The sequence below is a fragment of the Anopheles cruzii genome, chromosome 3, assembly GCF_943734635.1.
Source record: "Anopheles cruzii chromosome 3, idAnoCruzAS_RS32_06, whole genome shotgun sequence".
Classification (NCBI taxonomy): Eukaryota; Metazoa; Arthropoda; class Insecta; order Diptera; family Culicidae; genus Anopheles; species Anopheles cruzii.
Genome location: NC_069145.1, coordinates 62,821,719 through 62,834,626, shown reverse-complemented (window position 1 = coordinate 62,834,626; position 12,908 = coordinate 62,821,719).

Sequence of the window (12,908 nt, the reverse complement as noted above, 5' to 3'; positions counted from 1 at the left end):
GTTTACCTTACCAGAAATTAAATTTACAGGTGTTGTTACAAATGAAATGTAACAAGTAAGTACACGCGGGTGGTTCAGTTACTTTCAACAGTTTAGAATATTGGCGGTTAAAAGAAGAACCGTGTCGCCACGCGGTTCGTAGTGAAGAGAGATCATCGCTGGTGACAATCCGCTGTGGTAATGATCCGACGGCAGGTAAGTGTTTGCCCTAGTGCGTGTAACCGCGAGCTGCCGTGGTTCCCTTTAACTACTTTTTAAGACATTTTCTATGTTTGCCTTTATTCCAATAATGCCTTGATTCATTGCATCATTTTAGACTAGAAAAAACACAAACTACACAATCGCTAAATGCAACGAACGTCCAAAACAATGTGCGCAATATGTTACTAAATGCTACATTTTGACGTTACCAAACCCCACACTGGCTCCTTCATTGCCCACTGACAACAACAGAATCGCAAATTCGTGTTCCGCGAAGCCTTGAAACCTCCGCAATAATAATGAAAACGGGGAAAAAGGAGGCACCAAAACATGACGCCGTCCCGAAAATTGGCTCTCATTTCCGCGTGATTCCCCGGTGGCCGACCGGTGGACACCGGTTGGCAGCGGCGGTGGCGGGGAATCCATTGATATTTAAATGAACCGTAATCTAATTAGGTGGAAAATTTATCGAGTGCCTCCCGAGGGACCGACCGGCCGGCTCTTCGGCACGCCTCCCCGCGGGAAACAACCAAATTGAGGAGTCATTCAGCTAATTTCGGAATTCATCCGGCCAGCCGGCCCGGGGATGACCGGGGTCACGTGTGCCGGCCGCCGGGCCAGATAATGGGTGTGGGACGAAATTTAATGCACCAGGAAACATGCTCCCGATCGCCACCGTACGGCGGCGCAGGTTACCGTCGTGCCTGCGCGTGCCGAGAATCGCAAAACTTTCGCTACTTCCGACTCCGGCGGAGGGCGAAGGTGGCCCCGTAGCTCCCGCCTCGCCCGGGGGGAGGCCAACGCCGTGAGCATAAACTAATTCGCCCGAAAACCCGAAACGCCCGGAGCTCAATCTAAATAACAAATTTTTCATGCATATATTTGATTATTTGCAACGCATCATTGATTAGGCCCTCTGTGGGGGTGGTGGGCGGTTTTCCGACCGACTGCAAATGCCAAACACCTCACCGCCCCACCCACTAGTCCTGTGGGGCCAGAGTTGTCGCAGGACCTGTTTTTCTTTCTTGATTCCTCCGGCCGGCTGGGTGCGCCCTGGCAAAACCCGGGCAGCTAATCAACGGTCGAACGAACGAACGGACCTTGTTCAATCCGGTCCCCCGTGGAGGGTCCCCTTGCACCAACACCGCACTGAGCATAGCACCCAGGCCGCGAAAGTCAGCGTGCGTTGCAATAATAATTGTTACCAACAAACAACGGTTCGGCTGTTCATATTATATTCGCTTAACTTAATCGATGCTCATTGCGCTCGAGTGGCCAACAAACTGTTTGCGCCCAACCGCAACCATATGCTCCCGCCACACTCCCGGGCGCACAGGTCAACGGGGTTTTAGGTGGCCATGGCCGAGCTTCCAATTCCAAACATGCACCACCTGTCTAACGAACTGTGCCCCCGCAGCCTGGCGTGCTATAAAAAACGCGGGTCCTTGCCAATCGCTGGCTGGCGCTGAAAAATGGCCAAAATGGACGACAACCGCTGGCCGATGTAAGTAACGGGGAGGGCGGGCGCTTAATAGGGCCACCACACCACTACATTAAGTGCACACTACATAAACAAACATATCTAAAATACCACAGCCCGGGTAGTGACCACCCGACCTTCGCTGCCAGCGCCTCCCGCACCGGCGACATCGACGGGTTTCGAATGAATAATCATCCAGCCAGCCACACTTTCTGCCTGCCGTTACTGTTCGCAGCCCCACTTCACCACGCCACGGTACATTTTAGTATTTTTCATTATTAATGAGATAAAAATTGGAAATATGTTTTCCAATTTCATAATAATTTGATATGCAAATTCCAATTGAATTTTAATGCTACTTTCGCACGCCCCGCACGGGCAGGGACCGGACACGATGGGGCCATGGGGCCACCCATTAAATAATGTGTGGTGGAAAACAACAACTTTGCGAAGCACACACACAAACACGCGCGGGTCGCACAAGGTTGGTTTATAAACCACCGCAATTTTCAAGTGCCCGATGGTCGATGATTGCTGGGTGGCTTTTGTTTTCATTTTCATAAAATTTATGTAGTTTGATTAGCGCGGATGAGGCCGCTGCTGGGTGTTTAGTTGCCGAATTGATGGAAAACATCACACAACATCATGACGTCAAACACCCAATTATTCTATTCGACTGGCGCGGATCCACCGGATGCCATTCCAGGTTCGTTATACACAGGACGAGACAGACAATTAGTTTCAACGACTATAATTAGGTAACTAGCGGCGATCATTCCACGCTAAGGACTTACGAGAACTCTTTTACGATAGCTTACCGAATCATAAGTACATGACCGCTTTTTGACTGGAACAACACTATTTTGAAATACTCGTGCGATGGCGCAATACCGAGCAATAGAACTTGACACTGTCTGACGCAGATAGTTTCGCATGCTGCGCCGCTTCTTAGCCACTCCAGTGTCTTGTGCAGTATGCGTAACACTCAGCAAGCGGAAGGTCAGTTTTTTCAATCGGAAAAATCCGTTTCAAAAATTCGTCAAAACTTTGCAGTACCAGCCAGATTACACGAAAAAAATTGGTTATCCGAAGCCGCAAAAACAATAGGGAAACAGGAGCGACTGTAAGGTAGCATCAGGTTCTACCAATCTTTTGGGTGTACAAGTTCTACGAATCATGCAGCGGAAAATTGCACCAAAATATGTCACAAGCAATAATATTGAAATATTGCCGAAAATATTGTTCGGCCGTATCATGCAATATTATTACAAAATTTTTCCAAGCAAGCTACGCAATCGCAAGGATTGCATACAACATTGCAAGCAAAATTGTATACAAGTTTTGAAAAGCAAATCACGTATGCAATGTTGCGTGCAATATTGCATGCAAGTCACTGGTGCTACCTACCAGTCGCTCCTGCTACCCTTGTAAAATTTCGGATTTTTCGGGTTTTAGATTTTTTCAAAATTTCATTAAAAAATCGGATTTTTTTCGTATTGCTCCAAAACTACTGAACCAATCCGCGAGAAATTTTGCACATGGTAGGTTTCTGACACCGGACAGTGAATATAGGTCAGTTCGGCCCTCCCACAACTCCGGGAAGGGGGCTCCCATACAAACGAAAATTCAGGATAATTTGGGTTGTTTTCGAACAAATCGAACCAAATTCTACAGTTGAGAGTTTCGGGGAAATGTTCTAATGAATGTTTGAAACCCATCCCCACTTTACAAAGCGGGGTTCCCCTACAAAATCTGGGTTAATTTCAGCAAAACTCGGATAGTTTGCAAGCAATTTGAGCCAAATTCGGTTGGCGCGAGTTTTGCCATGCAGGGAAGGGAAGGGATCGGATACGTCACCGGAACGTCCGATCCTCTGAAACGCCGGATCATCGCGAAACGGGAGTGAAATGAGGCGTCGCGACGCACGCCGGGAAGAACTAGTAAACTAATAACTTCATCAATTACCTCAGTTTCTTGGCAGACAGATAAATCGATGATCTATGCACCTTTCAAACTGTCTTGATCGAGAATCGACCAACCTAACCAAAGATTGTATTTGAAAGTCTATGGAAAAGTTTCAGATTAATTTGTTGTTTGGCAAGCTGGACCCGCAAACAACGAACAGAGTTTAATTTTTCCTGGAGCCAAATGGTGCTCTATTAATTAAGCTCAGAAGAAGTTTCAAGAACTAAGAAACGGACCAACCTTTTAACCGTTGTAAACAATAACAAAAAATCTAACAAACTAACGACTCTATGGCATCCATTTAGCAAACAATAAATCTGGTTGGGCCTGAGCCTTTCTAAGGTATCGCCAGTCTGGCACGGGTCCAATTGGCACACCGTTCGACAAACTAATTGTTCGACAACGGCGGGAAGGCAAAACACTTTATATTATGATTTTTTCGGCGGGGGCCAAGAAACATTATAAAAAATGGCTACCCAAGCGCATAAACTTTCCGAACCCCCACTGTCCCGGAACTGGAATGTTACGAAAAGTTGCGACCATTTTTCTGCGCCTGCTCTCTGTTGACCCACATTTTCCCGGCCGGGCCTGAAATACAAGGCAAGTGCGCTTTTAATCGTTGGCGAGAGAATTTATCTACAATAAAATTTTTAACAATTTGCCTAACGAATTCAGCGCCGCGATCGCCAAGATGGATTCCAGCCAGCCGGCAGCCACAGTGTGTTGCCGATCGAGAGCCGGCGAGGGAAATAAAAGGCACCCACGCCACGGTACATTTTAGTATTTTTCATTATTAATGAGATAAAAATTGGAAATATGTTTTCCAATTTCATAATAATTTGATATGCAAATTCCAATTGAATTTTAATGCTACTTTCGCACGCCCCGCACGGGCAGGGACCGGACACGATGGGGCCATGGGGCCACCCATTAAATAATGTGTGGTGGAAAACAACAACTTTGCGAAGCACACACACAAACACGCGCGGGTCGCACAAGGTTGGTTTATAAACCACCGCAATTTTCAAGTGCCCGATGGTCGATGATTGCTGGGTGGCTTTTGTTTTCATTTTCATAAAATTTATGTAGTTTGATTAGCGCGGATGAGGCCGCTGCTGGGTGTTTAGTTGCCGAATTGATGGAAAACATCACACAACATCATGACGTCAAACACCCAATTATTCTATTCGACTGGCGCGGATCCACCGGATGCCATTCCAGGTTCGTTATACACAGGACGAGACAGACAATTAGTTTCAACGACTATAATTAGGTAACTAGCGGCGATCATTCCACGCTAAGGACTTACGAGAACTCTTTTACGATAGCTTACCGAATCATAAGTACATGACCGCTTTTTGACTGGAACAACACTATTTTGAAATACTCGTGCGATGGCGCAATACCGAGCAATAGAACTTGACACTGTCTGACGCAGATAGTTTCGCATGCTGCGCCGCTTCTTAGCCACTCCAGTGTCTTGTGCAGTATGCGTAACACTCAGCAAGCGGAAGGTCAGTTTTTTCAATCGGAAAAATCCGTTTCAAAAATTCGTCAAAACTTTGCAGTACCAGCCAGATTACACGAAAAAAATTGGTTATCCGAAGCCGCAAAAACAATAGGGAAACAGGAGCGACTGTAAGGTAGCATCAGGTTCTACCAATCTTTTGGGTGTACAAGTTCTACGAATCATGCAGCGGAAAATTGCACCAAAATATGTCACAAGCAATAATATTGAAATATTGCCGAAAATATTGTTCGGCCGTATCATGCAATATTATTACAAAATTTTTCCAAGCAAGCTACGCAATCGCAAGGATTGCATACAACATTGCAAGCAAAATTGTATACAAGTTTTGAAAAGCAAATCACGTATGCAATGTTGCGTGCAATATTGCATGCAAGTCACTGGTGCTACCTACCAGTCGCTCCTGCTACCCTTGTAAAATTTCGGATTTTTCGGGTTTTAGATTTTTTCAAAATTTCATTAAAAAATCGGATTTTTTTCGTATTGCTCCAAAACTACTGAACCAATCCGCGAGAAATTTTGCACATGGTAGGTTTCTGACACCGGACAGTGAATATAGGTCAGTTCGGCCCTCCCACAACTCCGGGAAGGGGGCTCCCATACAAACGAAAATTCAGGATAATTTGGGTTGTTTTCGAACAAATCGAACCAAATTCTACAGTTGAGAGTTTCGGGGAAATGTTCTAATGAATGTTTGAAACCCATCCCCACTTTACAAAGCGGGGTTCCCCTACAAAATCTGGGTTAATTTCAGCAAAACTCGGATAGTTTGCAAGCAATTTGAGCCAAATTCGGTTGGCGCGAGTTTTGCCATGCAGGGAAGGGAAGGGATCGGATACGTCACCGGAACGTCCGATCCTCTGAAACGCCGGATCATCGCGAAACGGGAGTGAAATGAGGCGTCGCGACGCACGCCGGGAAGAACTAGTAAACTAATAACTTCATCAATTACCTCAGTTTCTTGGCAGACAGATAAATCGATGATCTATGCACCTTTCAAACTGTCTTGATCGAGAATCGACCAACCTAACCAAAGATTGTATTTGAAAGTCTATGGAAAAGTTTCAGATTAATTTGTTGTTTGGCAAGCTGGACCCGCAAACAACGAACAGAGTTTAATTTTTCCTGGAGCCAAATGGTGCTCTATTAATTAAGCTCAGAAGAAGTTTCAAGAACTAAGAAACGGACCAACCTTTTAACCGTTGTAAACAATAACAAAAAATCTAACAAACTAACGACTCTATGGCATCCATTTAGCAAACAATAAATCTGGTTGGGCCTGAGCCTTTCTAAGGTATCGCCAGTCTGGCACGGGTCCAATTGGCACACCGTTCGACAAACTAATTGTTCGACAACGGCGGGAAGGCAAAACACTTTATATTATGATTTTTTCGGCGGGGGCCAAGAAACATTATAAAAAATGGCTACCCAAGCGCATAAACTTTCCGAACCCCCACTGTCCCGGAACTGGAATGTTACGAAAAGTTGCGACCATTTTTCTGCGCCTGCTCTCTGTTGACCCACATTTTCCCGGCCGGGCCTGAAATACAAGGCAAGTGCGCTTTTAATCGTTGGCGAGAGAATTTATCTACAATAAAATTTTTAACAATTTGCCTAACGAATTCAGCGCCGCGATCGCCAAGATGGATTCCAGCCAGCCGGCAGCCACAGTGTGTTGCCGATCGAGAGCCGGCGAGGGAAATAAAAGGCACAAAAAACAACCTTTTAATTTATCTTGCAGGATAATTGCAGGAAGTGCTCCTTCGAAAAAGTGCTCCGTTAAAAACAGGTCCTTTTTTCGGTCAGTTCGGCCGCCCGTTGGCCATTTTTTTTCGCTTGGTTCACCATCCGTTCCCCCCCAGGGACGGGGGTTGATGTTGAAGCGCCGGCTTCTAACGAGCGCCCGTTAATAGAAAGCAACGCCTTTTTGACCACCACTTAGGGAAGCGGGTCTATAATTTTCGCCTCCGGCGATGCCCTTAGAGACGGGTTCCGCTACACTCCGAACTCCGTCGGTCGGTTTGGGGGGAGGGTAAAATTTTAAAATTCTAACGCTCAGTTCCGTTCCGTGACGTGCTTCCATTGTGCCATTCACAGCGGTACACACACACACTCTCATTCGGCAGGACCAATCGAAAAGCATTGAAGATAAAGCGAGCTGGAGAATGTGCTGATGCATGCACTAAAAGTGCCCCGGAAAGGGTATAAAATAGCACCCAAATAAGAACCCGTAAATTTGTTCGTCCTGCTTGTGGCCAAGGCGAACGCTGCTGCTGGGGCTTTCCTTTCTATTTTTAATTAGTTGCAATGATATTTGAGAGCACGGACCGCAATTCAGCCGGTTCTCCACTCATTTGGGTGTCAATTTTTCACGTATGTGCTATGCACTGCAGTGTCTCGCTCAATTATTGGGGCAAAAAATCCATTAGCTCTCTCGAACAAAGGTTTCTTAAAGACGATCGCCTAGGATGGCAAGCGATCCCACAATCAACATCACCAACTACACATCTTCTGAAGCTTTTATGGTTTTTATTAGGAAAAAACGGAGTCCGGATTGCACAAAAAGGATGAAATGGCTCCACTCATTCAAACCAAGCTCTGCTTTTTTACGCTACTCAACATAACGTTTTTGATGGTACCGTATCCTACGTAAAAGCACTTTATCACCTCTAGCGTCTTCTTGTTCTTTGAGCACAAGTCGGCACCGTTTTGAAGCGGCTCGAGTATGTAAGATAATAAAATTCACTTTAAATTCCGTATCTTCGAGTGGATCGCAAATTGCAGCCTCCAAACACATATTGCCAACCTAGCAGCCACACAAATCAATAACCGACCCCCGCCCGAAGTTAGAGTGTCTCAAGACATTGAGTCGAATCGTAAATCCCGTACCTGCGCGTCGCTGGATCATTAATTTCACGGTCTAGCAATTTATAGCACCCGAGAGAGATGCTAAATTAGCACTCCGGAGGTCCCTACGAAGCCCCGAAAAGGGGCTCATTACGATGATTCGTGGTAGCAGCAACCTCGTGTCTGCCATCGCCGCCCGAAAACTGGAAGCACAGCACATTGGCTTCAATTAACATCGCCAAATTGTATCCAGCGGCTGTCGGTTTACCTTTTCCAGCTGGTGGAACCGGTGGCAGGTTGTGGTCCCGTTCGTCTGCCGTGGCCGTGACTGCCAACTTGAACCGCACTAGAATGATTACTCCTTGAGAAAGCGTTGCACCGGGCACGGTGAGAACGTACGAACGTCGCCCGTAGACCCGGAGAACGCGTCTGGGGCGAGCCCTAATCATGTACATTCCAAGCGTTCAAACAAGAAAGGACATCAACACCACCAGGTCGGGCCAACCCTGCCCTGCGCGCACAGCCTGAACACGCACTAAAAACCCTCATCCGCTGTAATTAACTTTAATAATATCACTTTGCCATGAATATGAAATTTTATGTAGGCGAGTTCACTAAATAATGCACGGCACAATATTCATATCCGAGTGGACGGTGCCGGAGCCGTCCGTGGCAAGATTAAGAAGCGGCAGCGTCTTCGTCTTGAGGGTCGCCCGGCTTGACAAAGGGTGCCACAGATGTGTACTACGTTGGTTTGCTTTCGGGAGCAAAACAACACAACGGCGAACAATGCCGGGTTGCTTTCCGGCAGTCCGGAACGGACCTTTCTGTTTGATTAGAGTTAATTGATGTGAAACGCATATGGAACCCACCGTTTCGCAGCATAATGGGCCATCTTAAGTAGGTATCTTTAGCGACGCCGTTCTTTAAATTTCCACAAATAACCAACGCCACCTGCCCTAATAGGCACTATGTTTGATGTAAACCCATAATCCTTGCTTTTCGTTTAACGGATTTACCATTGTTGAGTTGGCTATGGAACAAAAAATTTAATATGTTTGTCAGCTTCAAAGTCCAAAACAATATACAGTAAATGAAAAGATAAAACAAATCTATTCTCACGGTTAGATTTAGGCTTAAAACAGCTTACAGCAACCATTTAACTGATTATCTTTATGCAAATGGATCCTCAAACGCGCTGAGGCGCAGATGTGCCATACTTATTATGAGTTAGTGTCCCATCTTATTTCTTGCTTAATAATTTGTATTGAGCTTCTTCATGTAGGACTTATGTTTTTGTTTAACAAACAGTGTTCATAAAACAATAAGTAATTACACAAGAATCACTATGATTCAGCCACTTGGTAGACTCTTCTCTCATCGCCCTCGTTGCTTAAGGAAAACCATTGTTTGAGAAACAACAATGACCCTTTCTCACAATATGGGACAGACTTTTATGGAGAATGTCCTGCAATACAATGTTCTGACTAAAGCATCATCCACTTGTCGAAAAAGAACTCAAAGGGGAGCACATTTATCTTGGAGTAAATGTTACATGATCTATCTCAACGAGCGTATCAGCACATCGCAAAGCAAGTGGTGTTGGCAGAAGGTGACTTCAGAAGTGCGTCCGGATCACTTTCCCGAGCTCAAGCTGGGTTCCGTGAAGGGTGTAGGGCTTCAAAAAACACAAAACCCGACCCCGGTGCTTGTGATGAGAGGCCACTGACTGATAGACTCATACGCACACGGGCAAGATAACGGGATCGGCACAGGGCTTCGCAAATAGCGACCAGATCCTGGTGAATGGAACCGCACGAGAAGGGCAAAGAATCATAATAATCCTTAGAAAATATTGTAAGATCCCTGGAGATAGTACACCCCGTCGGTTAGTATGTGGGCCCCGGGTCTGGAACTTCACTAGAAACGGATTCAGTAATTACCGGTACTCCGGCGACGGGATCCCGAGCCGAGGACGCATCACTTAGGCTCCGACGCGCCTCCGACGGTTGTGGCTTTGCCAGTTTTTATCCAACTTTTATCGTTGACACCCGACGAAAGCGAAGAAATGTGTTAAATTATTGATAGCATCTCCGGAGGTCGCCCGGTCGGAGGAAGGACCAACTGCCCGGCCACTCCGCAGCCGCCTTCGTGTCTCCAGCGTTCATTGAATTCAATTCCTCTTATCGGCCGGCAAGTGAAGCTGTCCAGCTCGGGATGACAGCAATTGCTAGGGAAAGCGAGAACGGCTGGAATCCGAAGAAGCCGAGCCCGGGCCGTGTGCCATGCGTGCTCTCCACAGCGGAATGGTCCTGCCGACCCGACCAGACCGAGAGATTCCATTCCGGAGGCGGCGGCGGCGGTGCAGGTGCCGGTTCCTTTCAGCGTTGCTTCCGGGGTGGCTCGCAAAAGGGACGGTTTCAGGATATTTATGTATTCAAAGCCACCGCAGGGAATTTTGTCCCCGCGTCCCTGGACGTAAATACAATCTCGGGCCACATTTCTGGCCGGGCGCCGGGAAAGGTTCTGCAGATTGATGGAAGGTTAATTGGGGCACGGTTATGCGTTCGCTCAGTTAATGGAAATGAACAATTTTTACAACACATCACTCGTATGCGTTCGTCCCCGGAACCCCAGAGAGCGGCGGAAACTTTAAAGCGCATCCGGCCGGAGCCGGAGCTAATTTCATGGCAGGGCTTTAAAAAAACGGAAATTCACGCCACACGTATCAGATAATGTTGATGATTGAAACTAAACGAATTCCAGCAGTGGGGTGTCTGCTACAAGTTGGTGGGCTTCTAGTTTCCAGCGCCAAACGATTATTGCATGCGTAAACGTTACGGCTCTAGCGTATAGAGGCCTAGTTGTCCCAGAAAAAACATTACTCGATGTCGATTCCGTTTTTCGATAAACGAGATGATTCAACTATAGTTCAGATGCTTTCAAAAAGTAATGCATTACTTGAAACAAAAAAGAGTTCAGCAAATAGGCTTTTGGCTAGGTAAAGGTTGTTCACCAGATAAGACTATCGGGTTGTTCAAAGGACTTTATTCTCTTATTCGGGTTCACCCGATAATCGAAGATAGCCCTGCCTTAACATTAGCACGTAAGAATCTCCGTCTGTAAACGCACTCAGCATGTTCAATCGTTTTGCAACGATTAAATTTTAAGTAAGATTAGTTTGATTAAACCGACTGACTTATTGGTCAGTTGATGAAGTCCTGGGGCGCTCAGAACGCTTTAAGACTTCCTCGTCCCTCTGTGAACGGTTTGCACCATTTATTCACTCGGGTTTTCGCACAAAACCAAATCTGTAAAAGCGTTTAAGCACCTGATACTTTATCCGCCACACGAACTTCTTCGTTGGCTAATGGCCCGTAGCAAATTGAACTATGACAAACTCGAAAAAAACACCCGATTGGCTGTTTACAAAGGTCAACGTTATGGGGTAATGAGTCAAAGACAGTGACCGCCAACGTAGCCGACCTGCTCATATCAATAAACCTATCCAGCCACAGCTAGGACTATCTCGGAAAGAAGGACATGAGAAAGAAGGCAACGGAAAAAAAAGGAGCGCGGAAAAATACATAACGCAACGCTCTTTGGAACGCGATACGTCTAGCTATTAAAGTGTCCTTTAGGATTCGAATTTTGAAATTGACCAAACAGTTGCCACCGTAACCGGATCATAAAATGCCAGAACCGAGGTACTGTGTACAAGTAGCCTGAAATAAGCGACCCAAAGGAACGCATAAAAGAAACCAGATGATAAGAAAAACCGTTTTCTAAATGTGCATCCCAAGAAATAGCCAAGCGACACTCCAGAGGAAGTAAATGTATCGTAAATAGTTCGACCCTAGCAAAGATACAAAGGCAAAGCGACAAACACGTAAACAAAACGATCGAAGCAAGAATTACGTTATTTACTCAGGTGCATCTCCAAGCGGAGATCGGTCTCAATTTCTCCTCCTCGAAGATTAGAAGCTCCTCGCGTGGCTACAGTTGGATTGGAATGATAAAGCATTGGAATCGCCAATATGCATGTGACATGGACGAGTCATCTTAAATTTCGTTCCGATAATGGAATTAAATCTAGGGCATAAATTATCGCTCGAGTTATCGAGTTAGAGATCGTTGGTATGTGGGAGCCGCGATATCCGCGTCGTACTATAAATAAGAGACAGCAAATAAACTTAGACAAGATTGTAATGAAGAACGTCGAAGTGTAAAGATCTTCTTATTTTGGAGGTTCCCAGTTCGCCTCAGGCAACAATGGGCTCCAACCGGGATCTTAAAGGCTCAGTGAGATGTCAGTTGTAAAGGGGTTACTTACATCGGTTATTATTCAATATTATGATACTAAAACGAGTAGAGCCGCACTAGCACCAGCCAAATGTGTTACCTTCCAGTTGATGTAGAGTTGTCAGGGTTCGAACTGATGCCTGTGATACAGATACGATTGTGTCCTGCCGCCGGGCGTCGCAGCTGGAGAACCAACTCGTCCATCAAATAAAATTAGAGCACGAACCTCCCGGAACATTCAGAGTGTATCACTTTTATTAATGAAATAAAGCACCTTCTCTCTGTCACGCTCGCGCGCGTCCTCTCTGTCGTCAACATTAAAATCTTACCAATTATCAATGTAATAGCCACACACGCGCACACGCTTAGAGTAAAAAAAAGACACCCACCCTGCCAAACACCTCAAACCGCGATCGCGATCGAGGCACGTTCAGTGAGACCCTCGCCTGTTACAGGACGCCTTATCGACTACTCGGGTTCAGCCTGTCGCTGTCGCCACAAAACTTGCTGCTCGATGTGTGCGGTGCGTGCTGCAGAAACACCGCAACACGGCGATCCTGCAGCACGCACCGGGGTTCCGGTTAC